Raw genomic sequence first — 27,268 nt, forward strand, 5'->3', positions numbered from 1 at the left:
AAAAGGACACGCTGCAGTGTACCGTATACGAAGTAGCCACAGTAGGACTTTGCATATGAACGTCTCTCAGCAAGTATTCTTCTTTCACTCTTGCATACAGTATTGAGCTCTTTAAACACATGACAAGTCTTTGTAATGAACACTAAGTACACAAAGTACCACACTTTGTGATTAAAACATGACCCTCATTAAGAACAGAATGATTAGACTAGATTGTTAAATCACAAAAGAAAATGTGAATGGTGTAAGAGTCAAGCAAACGTTTGTAGGGCTTCGCTGGTTCAGTGTGTTTATAGGGTAGGGTGTGGTGGGTGGTTGCCAGGGCGTTGCTATGGAGTTATGATTTTTCATTTTGGTTTTGTTTTGTTTTGTTTTTTTTGTTGCTAGAGTGCTAGTTTTTGGGGGGTGTTGAGTGTTCAGTGTTCAGACTGTCAAGTTGTTGTGAGTATATATATTTATATTTATTTATTTATTTGTTTGTTTGTTCAGTGTTTTTTGTTTAATTTTTTTGCTCTGTTTCTTTGGGTGTTGCTATACAGTTGCCAGGGTGTTATGAGTAGTTGATAGTGTGTTGCTAGGCGGCTGTATAACTATACAACTAACTATACCTTTTATAGTTAGCCGAACGCCTATGACGTCACTGTCGGATAATGGCCAGTCGAGATTGGCATTTAGCACACGTGCTTCAGACACCGGTCACGCTAGAGGCGTTCACCAAAGTGTCAATCACCATGACGCAGTGCAAGTTCCCCTTCTCAGGGAACCACGGTTAAAGTCGTAACCGGAGGCGTTTTATTGACATCTTTCCGCGGTTGAAAAACAGATTGAGTGATTACATGAAACATGATAGGAATTTCTTACCCCATCTCACGGCAATTCGTACGTATTATACGAGGTGGCTAATTTGTATGAATTCATACGACCTCACTCATACGAATTCATAGATTTTTGTTAAATTGTAAATTTTTACGAGTTGCCCAATTTGAATGAATTCGTATGAAGGACCTACCTCTGACCCCATCCCTAAACCTACCCATCACTGGGGTTTAGACAAATCGTACGAATTTGTACGAATTAGCCAACTCGTACTCACTTGTACGAATTAGCCAACTCGTACTCACTTGTACGAATACAAATGTACAAATTGGTTGTGAGATAGCGTTGTGATTTCGGTAAGTTGCACTGTATCTCTCAACATACCTATTCATGCATGTTTTCCGGGATATAACTTGTATTAAAGTGCCCCTATTTTTAAAGGTTACTGATTTTGTTCTCCTGCAATAGGGTATAACGATGCTTTAGTTAGCCGAGCTCTAACGTGAATAAGTGATGTAACATTAAAGTTTGCAAAACAAATCTTGCTCCATCCTTTATCTTAACATACACAATATAAAGGTTTTGCGAATCCCGCGTTGGACTCCGAGATTTGAGAAGCAGTCGTCAGTAAAATTATGTGTTTGAAGGCTGGACAAGTTTTCGCTGGCAGACAACGTACAACATAGAGTCGGGGATTATGCAAATGTATTTTCTAGTGACGTTCTGTAGAACCGTTGCGCAGTGACTTTCAAATTAAAAATGACTCGTTAAGGGGGTTCAGAATCGATTCTTTCTTTTGGGGGACAGTAACTTTATCTATTGTGCACTTTACAACTTTGGAGAATGTTTACATTCACAATCAGCTGTATTACACTCTGCATGGATATTCGAAAAACCATAATAGGAGCACTTTAAAGTGGAAAAAAAGAATCGCGCTCCCGCTTGAACTGAGGTGCCACAGCGATCTACAGTATCACGTCACATTTAAGAGTGTCAAAAACGGCATATTTTTTTTCATTTCGTGATAAAATGTACAGGTGTTTCTTATCAGAAGTAACAAAGAACAGCTCTTTGTGATTATTGGATGGGAAGCTATTAGTAATGTTTGGTGTGAACTACGGGTGATTCATAGGGTCAAATAGAGCAAATAGAGCATAGGCCTATATTTTTTACTATTAATGCATTATTTGCCCTAAACTCAACAGAAGAGAGATTTTATTCACACACAGTATGAGTTTCAGTCTGAACACGTTTTTCCGCACGCTTTTGATTGACAGTATATAATCGGCTCTGATCATCGGCTGTTTTTAAACAATCGGCCGATGATGGATAGTGAAAATAATATAGGCTACCGATTATTGGCCAATACATTGGTGCATCTCTAATTGAAAACTACTGGTCCTAGTCAAAAAAGCCTAGTCCCACGTTTTTATGATATTCTGGTCCCAAGATATGACTTGAGTTCATTTTTATTGTGACATATTGGGGACAATTGTAATTCTTTTCAAAAGCCCTTTGAAAAATGGTATTTCTCCTCAACAAGCTGCACAATCTGAGGTCAATTCATGTCTACAGCACAAATGCTTCGTGATTTACTCACCATTGTTTAATAATTAAGGTTAGGGATTTGTTCAAATCAAGTATGAGTATGTTTGCCTTATCAAGCACCATAATAATGAGTCCTCAGTTTACCCTGGAGAATGTTCCTTAAATGTATTCTACTCTGCTTCAGAAATGCTCAGTCTGTTTTTTTTCTCTTCTCCTTTAATGATTCGCTTATCACTGGACCATTCAGGACTTTGTGCTCCAGGTTGCATGACATCTCATTTGCTTCCTGCCGTGGACACAATGTCAGGCTAATGAAAATCCCATGGGGTAGCAATGGAGGAGATTAACCGCTAATTTGCTCCCTTTGTCACAACCAATAATTTTGCCCTGTTGTACAAAGGTTCATTGATTGAGGTCGGTAAATTCTCCTGCCATAGATCCTGCCAAAGAGAGAAAACCTCATCTGAACTGCTTGCTCTCAGAGCATGAAGAATCTTGCCCAAACGAGACATTTGGATGAATGACGAATGAGGTTAACGATAGAAAGAGAGGTATAATCAGACATTTAACACATTTATCATGATAAGGCTTGTTACCTTTACAGAAATTCAAGGTCATGTGATCAAGCTGTGTTCTGTAATTTATAGTAGGCTATTGTGCTTATCCCTTTTTTTAAATAACATCTCCCGAATGGTTTCTTTTTGGTTTAAAGGGATAATTCATCCACAAATGAAAATTCGAATGTCGTTCCAGACTTTAATGACTTACTTCTGTGAAAAGAAGATATTCTGAAGAATTTTTAAAGTGTTTTTGTCCATACAATGAAAGTCAGTGGGGTGCGATATCATTGATATGGAAAAAAATCATTGATATTTTTTTGCAAGATGGCAGTGATGTAATTATCTCATGATTGACATTGTAATTATGTTACAATGCTAATTACATAAATAAACTACAGACCTGAAATTACACTAATGATTGATTACACGTACCCCTACTGCATTCTCGTAATTAGCACTTGGGTACTTTATTTTTATAAAGAGCCATTCATGGTCAAGACAACTGTAGAAAATTCAAGAAAATCACTTGCTTGATGGAGTGAAAGCATCTGGTATTTTATGCAAATAAGATCACTATGGGTGCATATATGTCCTACTGCTGAGCTTATGAACTAATTTCTCTGCTTACCAGTAATTGCACATGAAACCTTCAATCTGCTGACCTCAGAGCAACATATTATGCATTCATTAAAATATTTTCTTTCGTCTCAATGAATAGCTCGTGAAAACACTAATGCTGCGCTCTCTCTCCTGCTTACCGTGAGTGTTTAAAGGACGTTCAGAGCTGGTTGGGCTTATGGGCCTGTGTTCTCACTGAGGGCGTCATCATTATAATCAGAGGTTGTAATACATAGTCAAACCACGTTGAGTTGGCCACGATTAGATTGCAATGTGCTTGCTGACACACTCTGTGCTCTGATTGGCTGGAGTTTTTTAATCTGGTTTTGTTTGAAGAATAAATTCACTTAGGAATTGTATGGTAAAGCTTAATTGACAGTGTCTACATCTTGCTATGGATTATCTCAGAAAATAATTTGGCCTAAATTCATCTTCATCTCTAAAGCACAGCAGTCTAGGAAGATGTAGACAACTTAGCTCAAATAACACATTAGTTAGTAGTGTTTTAAAGTGTTTTAACAAAGTATAAGCTTCACATTTCTGTTTTTAAACCCTCTGGAATGCCTTGCCTCACAGACTTTCACTGTAAGTCCATTACTGTATTTATGCTTGTTTTTATAAACTGTGTGAGGGATGAGTTTGTGTTGATCCCAGAACTTTCCTTTAAACCAGATTTACTCCAAATCTTATCACAACTGAGCACACTGCAGTATGGTGTCATTTTTTTAAAAGATTTATTTTTGGCGATTTTTGACTTTATTATGATATGATAATGGACAGGAAGTGAGGTGGGAGAGGGAGAGAGAGAGAGGGGGACGGGATCGGGAAAGGTCTGCGAGCCAGGACTCGAACTCGGGTCACCCGAAGCACAAAGGTGATATACAGTATGTCAGCGCGCAGCCCACGAGGCTATTGGCGCCGACCGTATGGTGTCTTTTTGACCCTGCGCCACACGTGAACATGAATGGTTAACGTTTTTGATTAAAGATTATGAGTGCACATGAATTTTTACAAAAAAATGATGTGCACGGATAAATCATTTATAATAAACACTGCAACATTTTGTAAAAAATAAGTCAATTTTGATTTAATGGCAACTTTAAATAGAAACAGCAAAGAAAATCGCTCTCTGTTGACTAGGCTGTCACTATAACAGATCCGTGTCAAATTTACGGCTAATGTGTGCCATTTAGCTTTCACAGTGAAGGAAAACTAGTCTGAATAATTAACAAGCACATGATTTCTAAATGGGGCATGCATGCATTTTAAACAAAGGAAACTTTTTCTTAGTGAGCACTCATATAATTGATAAATGCAAGAGAAATTAAAATTACAGCTGGAGTCCAAATGAGAGAAAACACACTGTGCATACATATTGTGATGTTTCTGAATGGGGTCCATGCAGTTTTCACACACAGAGAGAGAGAGAGAGAAATCGCACACAGGTTATAACAAAGATGATAAAAGGTCAAATAAAGGTAAAAATGAAAACTGGCTCATGGGCATTTGATTTATGCTGACTAAAGTTATCCTTCATTTGCTGACTGGCTGTTGTTAGGTTGAAGTTCAGGGATGAATCTGTGAGATTAAACACACTCTGATGTTAGACCTGACAAATTTGGACATTGTGCTGCTGGGCAAGCTATTATGATGTCTGAAAATAGGCTCAGGACCGAATGAACACTGCAAGGGGAGGGACATCATTTAGTTTGAGCTTGTTACCTCTTGTTCTTTTAAAAGAAGAGAACTGTCAGAGCACTATGACGTTCTGGTATAAATTAACTTCTACAAATAAACTTCTATATATGTATTATTGTGTTTTTATGGTTTGAATGATGTGCATGTCCCTATGTACCAAGGGGTTAAGGTTTGGCCGGTTATCTTGTCCAGTTAACCCCTGCTGGTTAATGTCGTAACTACATACTCTTTAGGCAAAATCTTAATTCTAAACATTGTTCTAAATATAAAAGAATAGTAGAGTCCACAACACATCAATAACGATTATGGCACAGAGAAACAAATCACTTTCAGATTTGGATTTTTTTCCAGCTGATTAATGTAATAAAATAAAATAAAATAAAATAAAAACAGCCGATCAGAAGCTTGAGCATTTAAAGCAACAGAAAGAATGACTGGTGTGGACGCTAATATAGTTATCGTTATAGCTAACTTTATTATAATTTTTGGTATGAATGGGCCTTTACAGATATATATATATATATATATATATATATATATATATATATATATATATAAGTAAAAGCGGACACTTCATTTTGTGCATTGTTGCTGATTGGATTTTGAGATGTGGGTGTTCTGTCGTTTTCACTAGAATATGCATGTAAATTACACCAATGTCTTACCAATTACTAGTTATTTTAAATGTTAAACCTAGTTGACTAACTGAAAATCTATGGATTTAATCACCTTGAATGAAACTGAAAATAAAAGCAAAAAAAGTATTTTATCTTAAAATATATGTTTCATGGATCCTCATTATCTACATGAATCTGTGACATTTTAAAAACGATTAACTATGGGATCAAATGACCTTAAATTCAGTATTAAAATGACCTATAATAAACATTACAGTATCCTACATCCTAAGTCATTTTAAGGGTCAGATCAGGTTGAAATAGCTGTGAAATAACAACTGTACGTTTTCTGCCATGAAAATTGGAGTTGGAATGTTCTCGACAGGTTTTAAAGAAGGGGCAACCCATGATGTGCAGGTTGAGATGTTATTTTGCATTCAATGAAGACAAGTGCTTCGTCAGTGTGTGTGTGTGTGTGTGTGTGTGTGTGTGTGTGTGTGTGTGTGTGTGTGTGTGTGTGTATGTTTGTAAAGCGGAAGCACCTTTGATGTTCGAGAAAGAGCCGTCAGAAGTGCCAGGGCTTAAGCAAATCAAGTCCTGATGCAAAACGAGCCCTAAATCCGTACAATAAGACGGGGAAACAAGCTGCACTCAGGTCTAAGATAAAAATTGCTTTCTCTCTGTTTTCCCACTACAAATTAATATTCATATGTCTGGAAATACTGCCTTCAGTGTACAACTGGATCCTTCAGGGCTTTAGCAACCTGGGGATGTTTAGAACTAAAGGGAAGGCTTCTCTCTTTGCATTACTTTATCCGCAATCACAGGAGTGAGCTATTCTTTTAAATTTAGATTTTTTTTTTTTAATTATGTCTTTAGGATTATTATTATTGTCCTTGGTGTGAACGCACCTTAACAATTGAACGCTTTCCCTGTTGAACAGAGTAAAATCACGAAGAAAGGAAGGAAATTCAGAGAAAAGAAATCATGGAGAAATGTTTTCTCAACGGAGAGCGCACAAAACAGAGAATTATGTTTGAGATACAGGCTCTGACAGGGGGAAAACAGGAAGACATATCAAAGCTCTCTGTATCTAGTTCACTCCTGTGCTTCTGAAATGGTGCACGTCTCTACATGAAAGGAACCACGCAGACTGGTTTATTTTATCGCTTGCATTTAAAACAATGTTTTGTCTGGAATTTGAAACATAACATTAACTGTCACATATTGCTGCTTCACTGTTTGAATGGGTGGAGGTGCAACTTTTTTACTATAAAAAAAAGTATCTCAGTGTCAATGAACACTAGTATTAACAATGTTCTAAAAAAGTTTTAGCTTTAAAACTATTATTTCTAGGTGTCACTTGGTTGCTATATATATAATACATTTGCAATAGGTGATTTTTTTTTTACTTACTACGACACATAACCTTCCTGTCTAAGTAGGCTGTTATTGACCAGAATAAGCTGCAAAAAGAAGCAGTCTTTACACAAAAATGAAAATCATCATTACCCTCATGTTGTTTCAAACTTGTAGGGACACAAAAGAAGATATTTTGAAAAATGGCATTATTTTCTCAGACTTATATCATTTTTGGAATAACATGAGCGTGAGTAAATGACAGAACTTTAATTTTTTGGGGTGAACTAACACTTTAATTCTACAAGTCAAAAGACTACTAACGGTTAACTAAACTTTTTTAATCACATCACTTTGATTAAATTCTCTGCTTCATGTTTAGGCTGTTCTAATTATGTTTCCTTGCAAGGTAGAGGAAAATTTCATTTAATGCAAGTGTCTGATTTTATTAAAATCAAAAGGCATAAAAACAGAGAGTGAAGAAAGAGCAATCACATGCTGATTGGTCTATTGTTTTACAACAATCAATCTTAACAAAACTGAAGCCATTTTGTGTTCAAAGGTTTGATGTGTATAAGAAGTAAACAATGAATCATATTTGAAGGTATTGCTGGGGTGTTCGGAGTGGTTTCTTTGTAATTTCTTTCTTTAGAAACTGCTTAGCAACACCCTAGCAACCACCTAAATTGTTCAGACTGGTCGCTAGGGTGTTGCTATGCAGTTGCTAAAGTGTTGAAGCCTGCTCAGGTGTTGCTATGCAATTGCTAAAGTGTTGAGAGTGGTTGCTCAGGTGTTGTAGTTGCTAAAGTGTTGAGAATGGTTGCTAGAGTTTTGCTGGAAAGTGTCATATTGGTCCAGGTCCAACAGGTCCACAAATTAGTTCATGTTGTAACCTAATCATGATGACAGGAGAGAAAATGAAAGTTGCTAGGGTGTTGCTTAGCAGTTGCTAAAGTTTTCAGGGGTGCGTCTCCCCAAAATCATTGTTGGCCAACTATGTTCCAAGTTCCGTTGAGCTCAGTTGGTAACAACAGAACTTGCGACCATATTTGGCTTTGGGAAACACCCCAGAGTGGTTGCTAAGGTATAACTATGCAGTTGCTAAAGTGTTGAGAGTGGTTGCTCAGGTGTTGCTATGCAGTGGCTAAAATGTTGAGAGTGGTTGCTCAGGTGTTGCTATGCAGGTGATAAAGTGTTGAGAGTGGTTGCTATTTATTTTTATTTTTTTTGTGCCAGTTTTGGTGGGTAGTTGCTTACTGGTCCAAGTCCAACTTTCCAAAAATGTAGTAAGCAAATCATGGGGGCAGGAAAGAAAAATGAAAGTTGTTAGGGTGTTGCAATGCAGTTGCTAAAGTGTTCAGAATTGTTTCTAGGGTTGCTTACTGGTCCAAGTCCAACTAGTCTAAAAATAGGTTCACATAGTAAGCAAATCATGATGACAGGAAAGAAAAATGGTTGCTAGGGTGTTGCTATGCAATCGCTAAAAGTTTTCAGATAGGTTGCTGGGGTGTTGCTATGCAGTTGTTCAGAAAGAACATTTTTAGAAAGAAAAATATAAAAACAGATCAATAAACTAATAAAATAACACAAATGGCAATTGAGGAGATAAAATTCAGAGATAAGAGAACATGAGACTGATCAATAAATATTCAGTTTGCAATGTTTATGGGATTGAATAATGACTGGAATGGTATTTCCCTAAGCACAGCCTATTTTGAATTACTGTTTTTCATATTTAATAAAACCACACACACTCACAATGCTTTAAAAACAACAAACCCTGACCCGTGAGAAACACACACATCACAAATCAAACCGTCAGTGCCATCTGTGAAGGCCTGTGATGCCCTGCGAAGAGCCTGCTGCCAGCAGTGCATTCATCTACTTCTGATATATTCGTCTGAGCGCTGAGCCCCTGTACTTGCCAGGAGACAGGATTTATTTTTTACAGCCCCATCCGCTCTGACGATTTGAATTTCATTTCCAAAAAAAAAGAAAGAAAAGAAAAACAAATCTAGCTTTGTCTTCGTAATTAAAGAACATAATTTTACAGTTTAATGGAATTTTGGGAAATTTAATCGCCTTTTACAAAATATCCTATTTGCATACTGTAGCACCTTCCCTGCTCATAGATACAACTGTATGTTATCTTTGACAATTAATAAAGAGTCATTATTATAGCGTATTTTACGCAGTTCAAGATTAATGGTTCTGACTGTTATTTAAATGTAGCTTACATATAAAATCTTTTTAATGTATATTTTTATTCAATTCAAACAGGATTATTGGATTATGCTTTAGACCATCTTTATGAACTAAAATACAACAATCCTATTAATGTGGATGTTTTTCTCTTTCCTTTCTTATTGCATTACAATCCAATGAAACCAAAGAGAAAATCTATTATCAGTGTTATATGTGTATGTCGTGCCATTTGGAAAAGGTTCAGGGCGAAAGTGGAAACAATTAATAATGTTTAAGGGTGCAGAGAGGGAGCAGTTGTTGTTGGGCTCTAAATCTTGTCTCAGGTCAGACTGGAGTCAGCATGCCCACCCTCTGAGCTCAGAATTTGACTTGTGCTGGTAAGAAACGTTACTATGCAGATGCAATTAATCATAGTGAAGGTTTAATTGGACAGAACGGCCCAAAAAAGAACCTGTTTTCAACCACTAAATCCTGAAAATTGCTGAGGACTCATGACTGTCTTTTAGGAGAACAGTGGAATTTTTCTCTCATTATTATTTTGATTAATTTCTTTCAAATAAATGATTCTGCCATGAACGGTTTTGGCACAGAACCTCATGTTCTAATGTTAAGTAAAAAATAAGGTAAGTTTCAAGGTCACTTGTAGGTTTTTGGCTTGACCCACCTTGACTGTCTCCAAGTGAATGTGAAGCTCAGCCATGTTGCAATGCCCAAGTTAATGTAACTGTAAGAACATCACATTAATGAATAAGAAATGTTAGTAACACTTTACAATAAGGTTCAACAATATTTTATTATTTTCTGCATAATGTATCAGGAACAACAATGTTTTACAGCATTTTTTTTTCATTTAGGTTAATATTAAGTTATGTACTATTGTTCATTGTTTATTCATGTTTGTTTAATTATAGTAAATTACCTGTTAATTGAAATATATAAAAAATATTAGTATGTAGAAATTCATACCTAGATTAATAGTTTATGTAAAACATATTAACCTGTTAACTGTGGGTGTTTTTTCCCTTATCAACAAATTTTAGTAATCATCATAAATTAGGTGTCATTTGAAAATATTAAACATTCAGAATTCATCATGTGAAAACTGTACAGTACTGTAATGTTGAAATTTGACATTATTACTTTAAACCCTTTCAGTGATATCAACTTCAAATTTAGAACACAACTTTGTTAGACATATGGCTCTGATTGTCTAGTAATTTTAGAGTCTAAAGTATTTTTAAAATATAAATTTAGTATAAAAAATGTTCAGTTCATTTCATTTACTTTATATAAACTTAAACTTCTATAACTTTTTAACACTTTCATATTTTGAATCTGCCTTCACTTCTGCTATCACAATTTCACAATCTGCTGAGTGTCTTCTGTAAAAAAAAAAAAAAAAAACTTGGTTTTGTCTGTTTTCAAAGCATTCATGAACTACCTCTTATATGTCAAAAGATCAAGGCAAATTGGATTTCTCATATCATGACCCCATGCGTTTGAGGCCTTATTTTGCATCATGTTTGTGTACTGTAATTGACAGATGCATAATTGTTTGGAGTATGCAGTATGTTTCATGAGTTAAAGGGCAACTAAAGTGCTTTATAACGCGCAGCTTTGTATGATGCATTGACGTAATTTCCACTGAAACAGGAAGCTAAGGCGGGACATATTGAATGACTCCTCCCCCTTTTCAAATGGCCAATAGCGTTTAGTTTACCTCACAGACTGCAAGTCGTACTTGACAGCACCATGGAAGCGAATCCGAGCTCTGATGATACGTTGGATTCAATAGTAGAGGTGTGAATAAATTCTAGCCATTTCATTCTTAACCAACGTACAGTTGGAAAACGGAATAAAACTGGAGCGTTTAAGCAACCGAACACACATCTCCAACCCATATTGCTCCGTGACGTGTCAGCGGTCCCTTTGGTCATGTGGTATTTATAGCAGGGACGGGACGCTTTAGATTCTAGAGAGCATTTGATTGGACATACGATGAAGTCTGCGGTGATGTCATAAAAATCCGTGATCAATTTTAGCGGAAGTGAGAGACTGTACGTTTTGAATGCTTATATCCCCTAAATGCGAATTTGGTCATTGTTTTGGAACACACCAGCTTATTCATATAACCTTAAGGCTAACATATTCATACTAAAAGCTAATAAACTTCGATTTTGATTCAGGGGGCCTTTAAGCTCTAGAGTTGAACTTTGCTGACTGCCATAGCAGTTTCACTTTCTTCTGAGAAGGATCTTTTCTTTCTCTTCAATAATTCAGCTCCATTCCACACCACAACAGCTATGGTGGCAATCATGAAAAAAAATTTTTTCATTTGACACATGGGAATCTTTTTTTTTCTTGAACTATGTTTTATGAAATGCTGCGTGCCGTAATAATACATTAAAACATTTTTACTGTCAATTTTTTTTTTTGCTGGGAGTGAAAGAAGACCACTTACCAGTGTGCTACAAACACTCTAAGAATACCTTAGCAACTATGTAGTAATGCCTTGGCAACCACACACGGGCAAGCATTTGCCCATTTGAAAATGTAGAAATCTAGTTGATAAATATTGCACACTGGACTGGCTGATGCTTTGGCTCATGTACTCATTTTTGGAGAGCGGTGTTGGAAATGGTTGGGCTGGTAATCAGGATTAATTGAATCTCTGGGGATTCTGGGAAGCAGGGAAGTCCTCCCACCATATCATTGCTGTTTATGATTTATTCATTACTTTTGAGGAACTGTGTCATGCTGCAATCTGAGGCACATTTCAAAATGTTCGAATTAGTAGCTCAGCAGCTACTGACCCAATTGCCTGACCTGAGGGGCCGAAATCTTTAGATGATATGAGTCACAAAGGTACTTTTATGTCTAAAACCAATAAAAACGACAAAAATGCACAAAAGAATGTTTCGCTGTGAGCGTCTTACTTTATTACCGCATGTCTTCTTTTTCCCTTAAAATTGTGACACCAAAGATATAACATTTGTGTTTGGACCCTTTGTACTTAGACGGCGGGAGCTGGGAGGACAAGTAAATCTCATTATATTTTCTCGGTTATTACACAAATTATAACGTCAACCCTGTTACCCAAGTTTTGTAAAATAATTATCAGACAAATGTTTTATTTAATCGATGAGAAATATGTTTATTGATAATGACAAACCTTTATAATTTTTTATTTTATTTTAATATTTTAATTTATTATTTATTATTTTCACCTTACCGTCTAATCCCTCCTTCGTCCCCCCCCCCAAAAAAAAACAAAAACAACAACCCTAAATAAATAAATAAATAAATGAAAACGAGTTAAAAAGAAAAAGTAAAAAGAATATCCAGAGGATTTGCATAGAGGTACAACAAAAAGAGCAGTGACACCTTAAAATTGATTTACCCATTAGATTTTCTCTCTGAGATCTTTCTTTCAGACTTTGACACCTGAGGGGGGTTTTCACAGGAGAGTATTTCATTAAAATTCATGCTGTTGCCATATATGATGGTGTTGCCAGCTTAGATCTCATCAGACAGATGAGTCTCTATGCGTTTCCATGATGCTCACAGACTTGTACTCACAGGAAGAGAATGTTGCTTCTCATTTCATCACAATTCTTCACAATTTATTTTTAAACAGGCCTGAAATAGTGACTGAAATTGAGAATAAATGACCGACCGTCCGTCCGTCCGTCCGTCCGTCCGTCCGTCCATCCGTCCATCCATCCATATATATTATGGGTTTCTGACACTTAATCGTCTTCTACTATTATTGGCTTGTTAAGTATGGCTGAATTCAGTTGTATGTAAAAGGGCGTTCACATTGACAGCAATTTGAAAATGGCTGGAAATGATTAATTTATTGTGAAGTGTGGATAACTGTGTTAGAAATTGTCTGGATTTTCGGTGAGTTCTTTCCTATACACTGAAAATTGTTAATTTCAGTTACATGTGATGATTCATTATGCAATTTTGCATTTTATATCCAAACACCTTCCCCCTCAGAATGTTAATTTATAGCATCAATATAATTGATTTGTTTTGTCAAAATATAATGACATTTTAGTTCATCTATCCCATTTGTGATTTTGTTTTCATATTTTGGCTGTTGTAACCTCCTGGGCTCTTACGAGGAATCTGTTTTCTCCCCTCATGACCTCATTCTATCTGTCTTTTTTCATGTGGCTTTTGACTTGCATCATTTAATGACAGATTTCTATCTCTATGGTGGGATTCTATATTCTAGTAGTGAACTTAGTGGTGCCCTGTAGTGTTGCAAGGTGTCAAGAGCTGGACAGGTATGTGTGACCCACTGTACCTGAGAAGAATGTTTAAGACTATTTTGAGCAAAATAAAAGCCAAGATGAGAGAGATAAAAAAACAAACAAACACATTTTACAAATTTGAAATGTCTACAATGTGAGTAAAAAATAAGTTTTACTATAAGGCCCAGACGTAATCTGTAATTTTGTGGGATTTACTTAATGGATTTAAGCGTTACCTAAAGCTGAGAGAGGAGACCAGGTTTTACTTTTTTTTTATATATATATATATTTTTATTCTTAACTCACATAATACTACCTGCAATCTCTTATGTATAAAACATAAGCTTATGTTATGAAACATTTAGACTTTTCTAAGCTAGTCCCCAATGATCATTTGATCTTTAATGATTTGTTTTGCAGTGTGAATTATAACCCCCCATGTTTAGAATAACGGTAACCCAGGGTTAAGAGCAATGTGAAAAGCCCTAGAGGGAATAATGAGTTATTTGATTGAACAACAGGTGAACAGAATATTTAACCAAGGGAACAAACAGGCACAAACTAGGAAACTATAGGTCAAATGACAGGCAAACAGGAACAGGGAAAACAGATCCAAAACACAATGAAACTAAACCAAAACAGAGGATACGTGTTACAATTATTATATTATAATATATTATATTACTTATATTACATTACATTACATTATATTATTATCAACCTTCAAATCATTTTCATATTGTTCAAAATTTCTTGCAAAGTAATGCAAACACACTTTTTTCATCAGGCAGAAAAATAAATGTATTGAGAAAATGTGAAGTAAATGCCAGCTTATTTAAGTTTTGACCCCTGGTCTCCCTAAATACATAAAAAAATATCAAAATAACCAAAATATTTAATAAACAGTCAAGGGTTAGTGGATATGTTGACCTTTATGAATGGGCCAATTAAAATTCTGTGGTAAACATTACAGCATTCTGTGCATACATATTCTGTCTGGGCCTTATCATAAGTGATTGAACCTGTGGAGTATGGAATCTGCTGGAGTTTTTATTGCATTGTCTGATTTGGACAAAGGTGTGTGTATCCATACTTAAAATATGATATTACCTCTTTCTGTGATAAACGAGCCGCATTACATTCTCAGTGAGGTTCACACTGTGTAAACTGCTGAAATATTGCCTCGTTACCTGGTTTTAACAGCCTACTATGATATTATGTACCATTCATAACAAATGGCTTCTTTATGTCTGCTGCTTCCCGACTCAGTTGTGTGCTAATCTAGTCGGGCCGTGATTCAGTAGACCTTGTGTAACTATGAAGCCAGTGGTGCTGATTTAATTATAGCTATGATTTGAAAACAATCCACTACGTTACTTTCAGACTCACCACTCATTGAAGCACTGAAAATAATGCAGACAGAGAGGTGCATTTAGTCCTTCAGTCCGCTTAACTTAACCTTTCACATCCGATTTGACAAAGTGATTCTGCAGCGCGTATTTGACTTGGCTCTCCGGCTTCAAAGCAATCAGGACGACCCTTTCGCAGGCCAAACGTTTCTGTCTCTTCCTGTCAGGAAACTAATTCATTAGATTTGACAATTCCCTCACAGCGAACACCCTCCAACGGGAAAGTCCCACACAGACTATGGGGCGATGGGTCAAAATATGTCAGAAAAGTCGGCAGAGGCAACCACATCTTCAAAAAAGAGAGTTTTTTTTGGTTGCATTTATATTCACTGAAAAATCTTTCAAATGAATGCAATTATTGTTATTTGATTTTGTATCTTGCTGATATCAGGCCTGCAAATTATTCAGTTTAATTAAATAGGCCTAGTCTTTATCATATATTTTATCAAGTCACTTTGCTAACAAATAATGTCATGATTCATTATTGAAGTAATTCATTACTGACAATTTTTCTATTTCAGACAACATTTAGAAAAGTTATTAGGCTGGATTTGTACATTTTATTTATTTATTTTTGTGCTTTTTACTTTTATGCTTTCTCGGATATTATCTTTCATGTAGTGTGTAATATGTTTAGGTTGTGCATGTAAAAGGTGCAAAGTTTCAAATATTAAAGTACACAATAAACTGAGTTATTATCTCCCAAAAGAACCACTGAAGTTGTAGCTTAGGCCTGTAGGAGTTTGGTTTGTGTTTTCGACATGTCGAGAAGACACTGTTTTCTGTGCTGCGAAAGCAAATCCACTTTGCATGCACTTCCGAAGGATGAGGACCCGGGTCCGAATAGGTATGGTAAAACTGACATCATCGTTGCTGTATACAAGCGTTGAGGAAGCCTCCTGTGCATTGCATATACAGACACTTATACCATTACCATCATAAAATGATCAAATTATAATCAGTAACTAGGTCTAACGTGTGAGAATTACAGAAAAAATTTCAATAGGAAAAGAAAGTTTCAAGGTAAAAAAGAGTTTCATTGCTGTTCTGATAAAATTGTTTTTTTATTCAGAGTTGTAGCTTCAGAGGTTTTTATTTATTAAATATACCATCTGCTGAGCAACAGGAGAGACTTTGGATGTTTTATATATCAGTCTCTGGGACCTTTTGAAGACAAGGAAGAGAGAAATACGGAAGACTCAAAGAGAAAGTTTTTGTAACACAGGGCGTTAGATGCTTGATCTCTCTCGTAAAGCAGCACATCTGCTCTATTCAGATTTTTGAGAACATTATGATATCGTAATTATCCAGACCACTGAAGGGTTGCATTCAGAGGCATCTGGCTGTCAGGACCAATAATGTTCCACTTACAATTATTCAAAGTCCTGTGAGGAGGTTTGCAGGTTGGAGGTTTGTGTTATAGCAGTTCTTCTATACACTGATATCAGACTTAGGCTACTTTTCTAAAAGCAGTAAGCCTCTACTGAAGGTTTCTATCATCATGTGCCTAATATTGGTACCCTTGTCAACAAGATGACTAGTATAACTCCATCATAGTTAAATTAGTTTTGCTTTTCTCCAAAAAAATAAAAAAAATAAAGCAACAGCCTGCTTTGTACTCCTCCCTTATCTGTGGTCATGACCCAGTTTAAAATCCGCCTAGTAACAGTGTGCTCAGAAGTGACACAGGAGAGATGACATGGTTTTGACCCCTGGTTTACCCCACAGATCTGGCCTTAAACTTACAGAAAGACTAAGGGGGATTTACTATGAACTAATATTTAGGGATGCACCAATACCGACATTGTGGTTTGTAGGAAAGTTTGTAGTTCAGTCGGATATGCCAATAGCAAAGAAAGTTAAATGAGGAGCATACTAACATACTAACATTAACTGATCATAAAGAGAGAGAGAGAGAGAGAGAGAGAGAGAGAGAGAGAGAGAGAGAGAGAGAGAGAGAGAGAGAGAGAGAGAGAGAGAGAGAGAGAGAGAGAGAGAGAGAGAGAGAGAGAGAGAGAGAGAGAGAGAGAGAGCACACTTCTCTTGCTCTTGATTGTTGATCACTCACTCAGCACACAGCACACATACTTCAATTAAAACTAATTCACACGTGCAAGTAGAAACATGATCTGTTACGTGATTTATGTATAATGAGTTGTTCCCTTTTATTACAGGAAGGCAGTACAGTAATCACATGATGATTTCAATACATTTTCTGAGCTCAAATATCCGAAGTGTGCATCCAGAAAGCTTCCTTTCAGACAGCAACAATCTTCTCTTTCATGTCTTCTTGTGCTTTAACGGGTATATTCACATAAAATTATGTCAAAATGCCCGTATAGGCGTGAAACATAGTTGTTATGTCTTAAGTGAATGTAAACAGTTAAAAAATAGAGAAAACACAATAGTATGTTGGATATGTGACAGCAGCCTAATAAACCTACTGCTGTCTTTGTCTTAAATGTTCATCTAGGGGTGCTTTCACACTGGGCCCGTTTGCTGCGGTCCGAGCCCGAGCGCGATTGCTACCGGCACCCCCGCTGCCTTGGTCTGGTTTCACACTCAACTTGATTCTATCGAACCCTGGTGCATTTGCTTGCATCTTACGTCATCGCAAACGTGCACGGCGCATGATATAAAACAGAACGCGGGTCAATATATTGTGTTTTTTATTAATTTGGTGCTATTATGCGCAGCTGAGTGAACAACACAGGTTTACTGTGTTGCCCTGATTCCACGCGCTATGCGCGAATACACTGCAGGCTCACTTTCGCTCGTATCCAAGGTAAATCATCAAAACTTTCATCCCTTACATGTGTTTTACTGAACTAAATACATCATAATCAGCTAAAACGCATGCGCAGGTTACTTTACATCCTGAACAAGTATGCACCAGAGTCCGTGTTGCTTTTACATTCACGCGAACCGCGGCACGCTTCGAGTGCAACTAAACTCAGACCACCTAGTCCAGGTAGTCTCGGGTTCGGTACCCCAGTGCGCACCCGGGTCCGCATGACAGCATTCACATTAGCGATTTTTCATGCGAACTGTGCCCCGTTCCAAACTAAACTGTGTGAAAGCACCTTAACAAAAAAAGACAGAGAAAATCACTAACTGCTCTTGACTGCTTGAGCCCTGCTGGAGCAGCTCTAAATATTCACTGTGCTATTAAATTAAAGATAAAATATGATAGAGCAATAATATGAACAGTGCAAGTAACAGTAGCTCCTGCAATACATTTAAGCATACATAATTAGGCATAAAAATAACTCAAGGTAATATCTATTGGCTAAGCCAAATAATTAAATTATTTTGGTTTCTCAACCGAATATTTAAAAAAATTAAAAATGCAATTAAAATACAGGTATCAGTACTCGGTATCGTCAAGTAGCCTACTTAAAAAAACTATCAGTATCAAACTCATTTCTGAAAAAAGCGGTATCGGTGCATCCCTACTAATATTCTATTATAGCAAAATAAAGCTTTTGCATTATAGGTTAAAAATTTGGGGTCGCAAAGATTTCTTAATGTTTCACCAAGTTTCACCAAGGATGCATTAATATTGTGAAATTCTTTAAAATTGTCAGGAACCACTGGAAATAACAGGACCCAAGTTGGGTCTCAGTGGAGAGGACCCATTATATAATTTTATAATGTTACAAAATATATCAGATATATCAGAATATTTTCTACATTGATCAAAAGTGACAGATATATTATATCTGTCACTTTTGATCAATGTAGAAAATAATGAAAATTAATTAATTTAAATACTCATGGTGCATTTAGTGCCTGGTTAAACTGGATAACTGATTGTTGGTGAATAAGATCCACACAAAAGTTGCACAAATGTCTAGTGAATTTGTCCACACATCAGCTTGGTACAACTCTCCATTTCCAAGTTCATTTTCTTCACAAGCAAAATTTTCAGAAAATAGAGAGCGAGAGAGTTTCCTGTTAATATGTCGAGCCACTTCCTAAAAAAAATATTTTTACAAAAGAAATGAAATATTCATAAGTTCCAAGCAATGAGAGTGAGAGGAAAAAATGGAACAGCAGGGCAGAAGGTGCTGGAGGAGTTTCTACAACCATAGTGATTAAAGAAAGAGCCAGAATCCTCATTTCTCTGCCCCGGTATATCCATCTATCCTTTCATCCATGCATCCATTCATTTAAACCAAAGAAATCCATTAGCATCTCATGTGCAGCTGCTGAACTGGTGATTGCATGTAGACCTGGAAGAACACAAGCTTTTGCTTTAATTGTGTTGTATTGTTGCTGTCATTAATTTTGTTTGGGTTCTTTTCAAGAAGCAGCCAGAGATTACTTTGACATTAAATAGAAATGGCCTTGAAAATTGCTTGACATAATGGCATAAGCACTAGCTCTGCGTCATGAGTATTAGACACAGACATGTCAGCAAACAATGCATATAAGCAGTTCTGTCTCGTTTTAGATTATGCAGGTCAGCCAAACCGCTTTTTAAAATGTGTCTGCTAATGAGCAAAACCTTTAGAGCCAAGACACGGCTGTTAAAAATGTAGCAGACAAACATCCACATAGGAATCCCCTTTCCAAAATTTTGTTCCAAAACACTGAAATATTTACAAACCTAAAGTATTTTTAAGACTGCTATGAAAATATGAATGACTCATCTCTGTCTTAGAGGCAGTTGTACTTGTTTTGGAATACTTTTACTGCATTTGAATTATTATTATTTATTTTTTTACTGCAGTTGACAATGAGTTTAAGGGCCCTATCTTGCACCCAGCGCAATTGACTTTGCACACCGACGCATGTATCATTCCTATTTTGCACCCGACGCACAACAGACTTTTCCCTCCACAGACGCATGTCAGTAAATTAGGGAATGAACTTGCGCTCCCGGGGGCGGTTCAGCAAAAAAGAGGAGGTGTGTTCCAGTGCAAACATTCCCTGGTGCTATTTTGCAGTTTCAGAAAACAATTCCGCCACAGACCAGGAAAAACCTAGTCTAAAGTCAGTGGCGCGTTATTCAGATGCTATTTTAAGGGCGCATGCTTGGTCATAATGTAGTGTGTGCACAACACGCATACACTTTGCTTCTCTCATCTACACACAGACGCAGCAGTTCCCATTTTTGCAAATCGTACATAATTACAAAGAAAAATATTACCACAGAGGGAAATCATTGTGGTGTCCATGAAGATTTGAAAAAAATAGGCAAAAATCTAGCTTACACATTTACCCAAACTATTATACGCCTGTTTAACCTAAGCTAATTTGGGTGGGTTTCTCCCATCCCTATATGTCACTTCTCTGTCTTTTATGGCCCTGAAGAGAATGTTGGTCTCCTCGGCTTTGAACCGCTCCTGGTGTGCGCCTGGCAAATCAAGTATCCATCATTAAGTATGCAGATGACACAACTATCCTGGACCTTATTAAAAGTGGAGATGAGTCTGGTTATAGGGAGCTGGTCAACAAAATCCTTGCCTATGGAGAGGACAATGACCTCATCCTCAACATCGACAAGATCAAGGAAATAATCATGGACTTCAGGAGGAAATTCTACCCTCTGCTGTCTCTCATCATCAAGGGGGCTGAGGTGGAGAGGGCTGATAGTCACAAATTGCTAGGCCTGCATGTGTCATCAAACCTGACCTGGACCAAAACACTGTTGCCAAAATGAAGAAGACCCTACAGCGGCTTTATTTCATAAGGCTGCTAAGGAAGGCCAGACTTACAGGGGACTCGAAGAGAGCATCCTCACAAATGGCATCACTGTCTTGTTTAGAAGCACCACCAAGGCTGAGAGAAAGGCTCTTCAAAAGGTTATAAGATTGCAGAGAGGACCATTGGATCTGACCACCCATCCATGAATACTTTATACACACAACACTGCAGGAAAAAAGCACAGAAAATCCTCAGGGATGCATACCATCCAGCTCACTCTTTGCTAAGGCATAAAACACCCAATATATAATGTGAGACACAGTAGACCAGACCGTATCACTACACATAAAGCATGTTTTTATAACAGTTTCTTTCCACCCACGCACTGTAAGTTTACAACGTTTTATCTCTGTCATAGACTTGTTGCTAGGGTTATTTTATGCTTATTATCTATTTATATGTATCTGTCGTACAGATACTTTTATCGCAGTGTTCTTATTCATATATTTTTTTGTCTAATGACAAAGTGAACAGCAAAATGTGCAATACTTTCATATAAAAGTAACATTGTGTTATCGTGTCTAAAGTGTCTATTTCAAATCTTACCTCTCAGGGTGTTGTGGTGGGGGGTGGGGGTGAGGTGTCTAAATCGCAACATCTAGCTACTGGGGTGCCTCAGGGCTCAGTGCTTAGACCACTTCTCTTCATCTGTATGTCATCACTAGATCTGTCATTCAGAAACATGGTTTTTCCTATCACTGCTATGTTGATGACTCACAACTCTACCTCTCATTCCAGCCAGATGATCTGACAGTAGCTGCTCGCATATCAGCCTGCCTGACAAACATTTCTTGTTGGATGAAGGTCATTTACATGCATCACTGCTGCATTGGTGTATGTAAACAGCCTGCATTTTCTTATTAGGGTATATTGTCTGGTTCTTATACAATAAGTCTTATTGCAATGAGACTAAACAGAATGAATGTCACACTTAGCAACCATCACAGGAGGAACCAGACAATCAGCAGATGTAGATGACTTATTGATTAAAAGCATTCATGAATGCAACTTAAGCATGCTGTTGTGCATAGATCTAGCCACTAGGTTTCCTTGACTAATCTCCCCCTTAGGGTTGAAAGTGTGTCAAATGAGGATACAAACCTAACAGACTATGAGCTGGGCTGACTGCTAGAGCGTGAGGGAGGAGAAGAGAGCAGGAACGCGCTCTGATCTGCAGTGGAGAGGAGCAAGAGCATCCAGGGTGTCAGGCAGCACGCAATATTCACAGATGAGAGGAAGCAACATTAAATATGGAAGGGCTGTGATGCTCAAACGGGCTGCAACAGGACAGGAATGATGTGATGGCTTTTGTCACGCTCTCTGGAGAAGAAGCTGAGATTTCAGCTTTGGTGGGTTTATTCATTCGTTCATTCATATTTTACTTCTCTTTTCTCCATCTTTGTGCGGTAATTCTGTAGTGCAGTTATGTTTCTTCATGGAGAGGAGAGTTTTACCGGCCTTCTACACACAGTGTTTGACCAAGAAGGTGTCACAGAATTTCAGAATCACCCTATCCAGTTTGTTCTACTCATCTCCGGGTGTTTTAATGGCTGGAACTGTGTCAATCACACAGACGGCCGGTTACATAATGGCCTTAAAAGTGTCAGAGCGGCTTTCTCTCATGGCAGTGCTCTGCCACAGAGAGATAGCATAACAGCCTTCACCAACTGCTACCTCTTCAGAGACTGTCCTCACCCTCCATCTGACTCACGTACCTTCTGTGAGACACTCTGGGAACATTCCAATCGCCTGATAGGGCCATGTGAAGTGGACTTCACAGGGTGGTCGGCCAGCTTAAGTGAGATTTCACATTGTAGGGAGTGTACATGCACTGAAAATGGCACTGAAAAACTATTTTACTTGATATATTTGGAGTGCAATGGCTAATATAATTGGATTTTGGACAATGGATACAGTACTGTACATATTGAGTGATATTTGATATTTATTTAGCCAATTTCAAAACTTTAGGGATTGGAAAGAAGTCTTCTGGCACAGTGGCTCAGTGGGTAGCACTGTCACATCACAGCAAGAAGGTCTCTGGGTCGTGTCCCGACTGAGCCATGAGAGCCAGGAGTCCTTTCTGTGTGGAGTTTGCATGTTCTAATACTTTAAGACGCCTTATGTCTGCGTGGGTTTCCTCCAGGTGCTCTGGTTTCACCCACAATCCAAAAACATGCAGTATAGGTGAATTGGAGACGCTAAGTTTTCCGTATGGGTGAATGCACGTGTGTGTGTGTGTGTGTGTGTGAGTCCCAAGCCATGTTATTGGAAGGGTTGGGGAAAAACTTTGCAAGCTACCCCAGAAAAATCATTGCTAAGAAAATTCATGGACAGTCTCTGGCATAATGAGAGAAGTTGCTCACCAAGGCTGCATTTATTTAATCAAAAATACAATAAAATGGTGATATTGTAAAATATTATCACAATTTGAAACAACTATTGGAATATAATTTAAAATGTAATGTATACCGGTGATGGCAAAGCTGAATTTTCAGCATCATTACTCTAGTCTTCAGTGTCACATGATCCTTCGGAAATCATTCTAATATGCTGTTTTGGTTATATCAATATTGAAAACAGTTGTACTGCTTGTTTGTGTGAAAACCATTTTTGTAGCATTCTTTGATGAATAGAAAGTGCAAAAGAACAGCATTTGAAATAGGAAATACATTTTTAATAAATATATGTATAAATACTGTATTTGTCACTTTTCATCAATTTAATGCATCCTTAAAAAAAAATAAAAAAAAATAAAACAAACAAACAAACAAAAACATTACGACACTACTACTAATACCAAGTCTACACCAGATGTGAGTGGAGCATCAAAAGCAAACAGAACCCATTATAATCAGTGAAAGCTGGAAATACGGTGGTAGGCAGCAAGGCATGTCCGAATCCAAAGATCGTGTCACATCCTGTCCGCTGAGATACCTTCATATGATCATTTTTGAAGGCAGCATAGATGTATCCTTCGCTGCCTGATGTATCCCACAATCCTGTGCATTCCATCCTGTCACAGTTGAGCTCAAAAAAAGAAAACTGCATCTGAAAGTTCCTTCTGGTGGTCAGTTTGTGTGTAAATCATGTATGTTTTTGACCAACTTTTTCCAGTTTTAAATTACATTTCTAGCAAGAACATAATATTGTAGTAATTGAATATTCGCTTAGTTATCACCAAACCCTGCTCTGTTTTGTTATATATAGGCAGTTATGCTGCCTCAGAAGCCTGTCCGAAACCAGTTTCGGGAGGTACCTTCATGTACAAACGTTGCTTGTGAAGTCATTGAATGATAAGGCAGTGAGGCAACAAGTCAGCAGCCTAAGCTTTCAAAGACAGCCTGGATGCGACAAATTCCTGGCAGTAAACTGATGCCCTGTTCTATTTCTTATATACTCCAAGCGTTTGCGCTAATTCCGATATGAAGGCCAAATGGATTTGCAAAGGTTGCTTTGTCAGTATGGATCGTTTTTACCTGTTGCGGCGTGACGCAAGAACTTTCGCGTCTGGTGTAGACACGGTGTATTTTTGAATGGTGCTGTTTATACGTAAGGAAATGTATGTATATATGTTTGTTTGTATGCTTGTATTTACATTAGCAATATATATCATCATAATCAAAACCACTAATCTACGTGACCTAAATGTTGTTCTAGAGATGTTCTAGAGCTTTCCAAATGAACACATTTTGTCAAGTTAAGTTTACTCCTACAGATATGCCCTGCTGAGTGCGTAGGGAGCTGTGAGCACTGTGTAGGGAGCCTGTGAATCAGAACACAGATTTTCTATTTAACAGCGATACAATGCAGACTCCTTATTTCAATCTAATGAATGCCACTGAGCTCCATCACATCTATTGTCATGCACAACGCTCAAAAAGGTCATGAAGAGATTTGGCAGATATGAATTATTGACTGATGCCAGCTGGAGTCTGAATCCCTCTGCTCTACCGAACCTGTCTCCATACACACGACACCAGCTGAGAGCACAGCGGACCTCCCAGTCTCCATCGGATTTGAGCTTAATGAAACTCTTCGCACCTGAATAATACTCTGATGCTTTAAAAAGCACGCCTGTCCCATATCAGCTAATATGTTAAATTATATCCAACACATCAAAGTAATGATCCTAAGAATCTCACAGAACTGTGAGGATTTCCCTAAAGCTGAGATGTGAATAGTTGTCGCCTTGTGCTTTGCATTTTGTGTATGGGACTGCAGTTCTGTTTTGACAGGTGGTGGAAACTGGGATTTGCACTTAATGTGAGCTTGTAAAGTAATCATGGGGATACTGCTTTTAGTGCCTTACTGATCCCATCATGCTAAATTTGATGCAGGGTTTTTTTCTGCCTTTAAGCCTGCTTATTTTCCCGCTCACAGGTGCGGCAACAGCTCCAATGAGACTCGTCATAAAATATTAAGCCTTCCGGCAAAGCGAGATGTCCCTTCTTCAAATTAAATTAATCAACTTCGTCCCAAGATAGCAAGAGAAAACTTGATGATGATGCCATCTGCTCAATATAATCTGCTTTCTGATTGATATTCCCCTTAGACCAAAAAAACTGTCAGCTAGTGAATTAGGACGTAAAAATACACCCAAACACAGATTCTGTAGAATAGCATTTGACTTTGACACTTCATCCATTAAGCAGTTTCTTTCTTATTGCTCTGTGACTACTCTTTTATATCTCAGAAGAATTAAAGGATTTCTTAATTATGCCTTATTTAAAATAGACACGAAATTGAAATAGCGATCATCTTTTCTTCCCTAGTGTGACATATATGAGTGAAACTGCTTCTTAAATGAGAAAAATTGTAGGGCGGGACTTGATTTTGTCCCCTGGAAATTGATTGGATTGTTGTTTGCTATTGCTGTGATCTCATGTGAGTGACAGGTTGTTGGAGGGGAGGCTTTATTGTCTAGCCATCACATACATCATCAGAGAAGATATATTTTTTTGCGAGAGGGAGTAGAAGTTCATTGTTTTTGTGCCAGTAAACACATCATCAGAGAAGAAAATAAATTATTTTGATAAAGATATTAGGGCACATTCATATTTTTTTTTTTTTTTTAAATGTGCACAGGTTTTCTCATTTATAATAAATACTGTAATATTGCAAAAATAAGAATTAAAGGCGGTCAGTAATGTCTGAGTCTGAGAGTAATTTTTCTGCATACTTAATTTTTTTTGTGCAAAAAACTTTAACATTATAAGTGCACCTCAAGGAAAGTTTTAAAATAATAATGTGGATAGCTTGACTCATACATCTTGGAAGACTGGGAAATATTTTAGGTTATTTTCAGTTCATTTTGAGTTCAGTTGAAATTTTGACAAATCTGTTTTGAGTACAGTTTTAAACACAGTTGAGATCTTTTCTGGAACTCTACAGGAGACATGTAAGATTATGTGATATTTAAGAATACTTTTCACAGGAGAAACAAACAAAAGTCTCAGTTTGGTCTCCATTTAATCCCATTGAGAAACAATTGAGATTCAATGGAGTTATGAATATAGGATCCAAATTGTGAAAAAGTGCCAAATGAAAGTAAGAATATACTTGCCAGTTGAACTGTAACTTATATGGAACTACAATATAATACATGATTTAACTGTATGAATGATATTCTGGCTCTGTTAAATAACCCCATCTTCATAAGGATGATAAAACGTTTAATAAAAAATTGATTGATATATATATATTAAGGGTGTCACGATTCTCCAAATCCTCGATTCGATTACATTTTCGATTCTAAAGTCATGGTTCGATTCGATTCTCGATTTAAAAATTTTTTTTTTTAAAGCACAAGCTATGCCATTTTTAGACTTTTATGCAATATAATAATATCTGACCTTTGTTCGCAATGTACCACACACTACATTGTCAAATTTAAAACGTTTAACAACAACATAATGTAACAATAACTTATATCTTAAGTCAACTGGAAACTTAAACAATATAACCTATTACCTATTATAGTCCCGGGGCTCCCTGGACTCCTCAGAGCAGTCACAGGCGAATAGCACGCCGTTTTAAATTGGGTTCCCACAGCGTTTGCAACGCAGTACGAGAGAACGTCCTCGTAAGGGAACGTACTTGGTTACTTGCGTAACCTCGGTTCCCTTAGAGATAAGGGAACGAGTAGCCTACTGCGTTACCTTGCCGTGCTATTTCGCGATTTAAACCTAAAGTCCTTTGGCGAGTTTTCTCTGAATTCATACACTTCAGCCGCGTCCAAATTGCCGCGCTCGAGGTTGGCAGGGCGCCAAGCGCTCCCATTGGACCGCACGCCACTGCTAACTCGCCATAGGTTCGACGAGTTGCCGCAGCACAGCCAGCTCGCTCAGACGAGCTATGATGCCCTCGCTGTGCAGCTGCAATGCGTTTTAAAATAAAGGCTTCAATATTCTCGAGAGAATATTACCTATTACAGGCAAGCCGAGCTGACGTTACATATGGGG

This window comes from Leuciscus leuciscus (genome assembly GCF_965113295.1).
Source record: "Leuciscus leuciscus genome assembly, chromosome: 22".
NCBI lineage: Eukaryota > Metazoa > Chordata > Actinopteri > Cypriniformes > Leuciscidae > Leuciscus > Leuciscus leuciscus.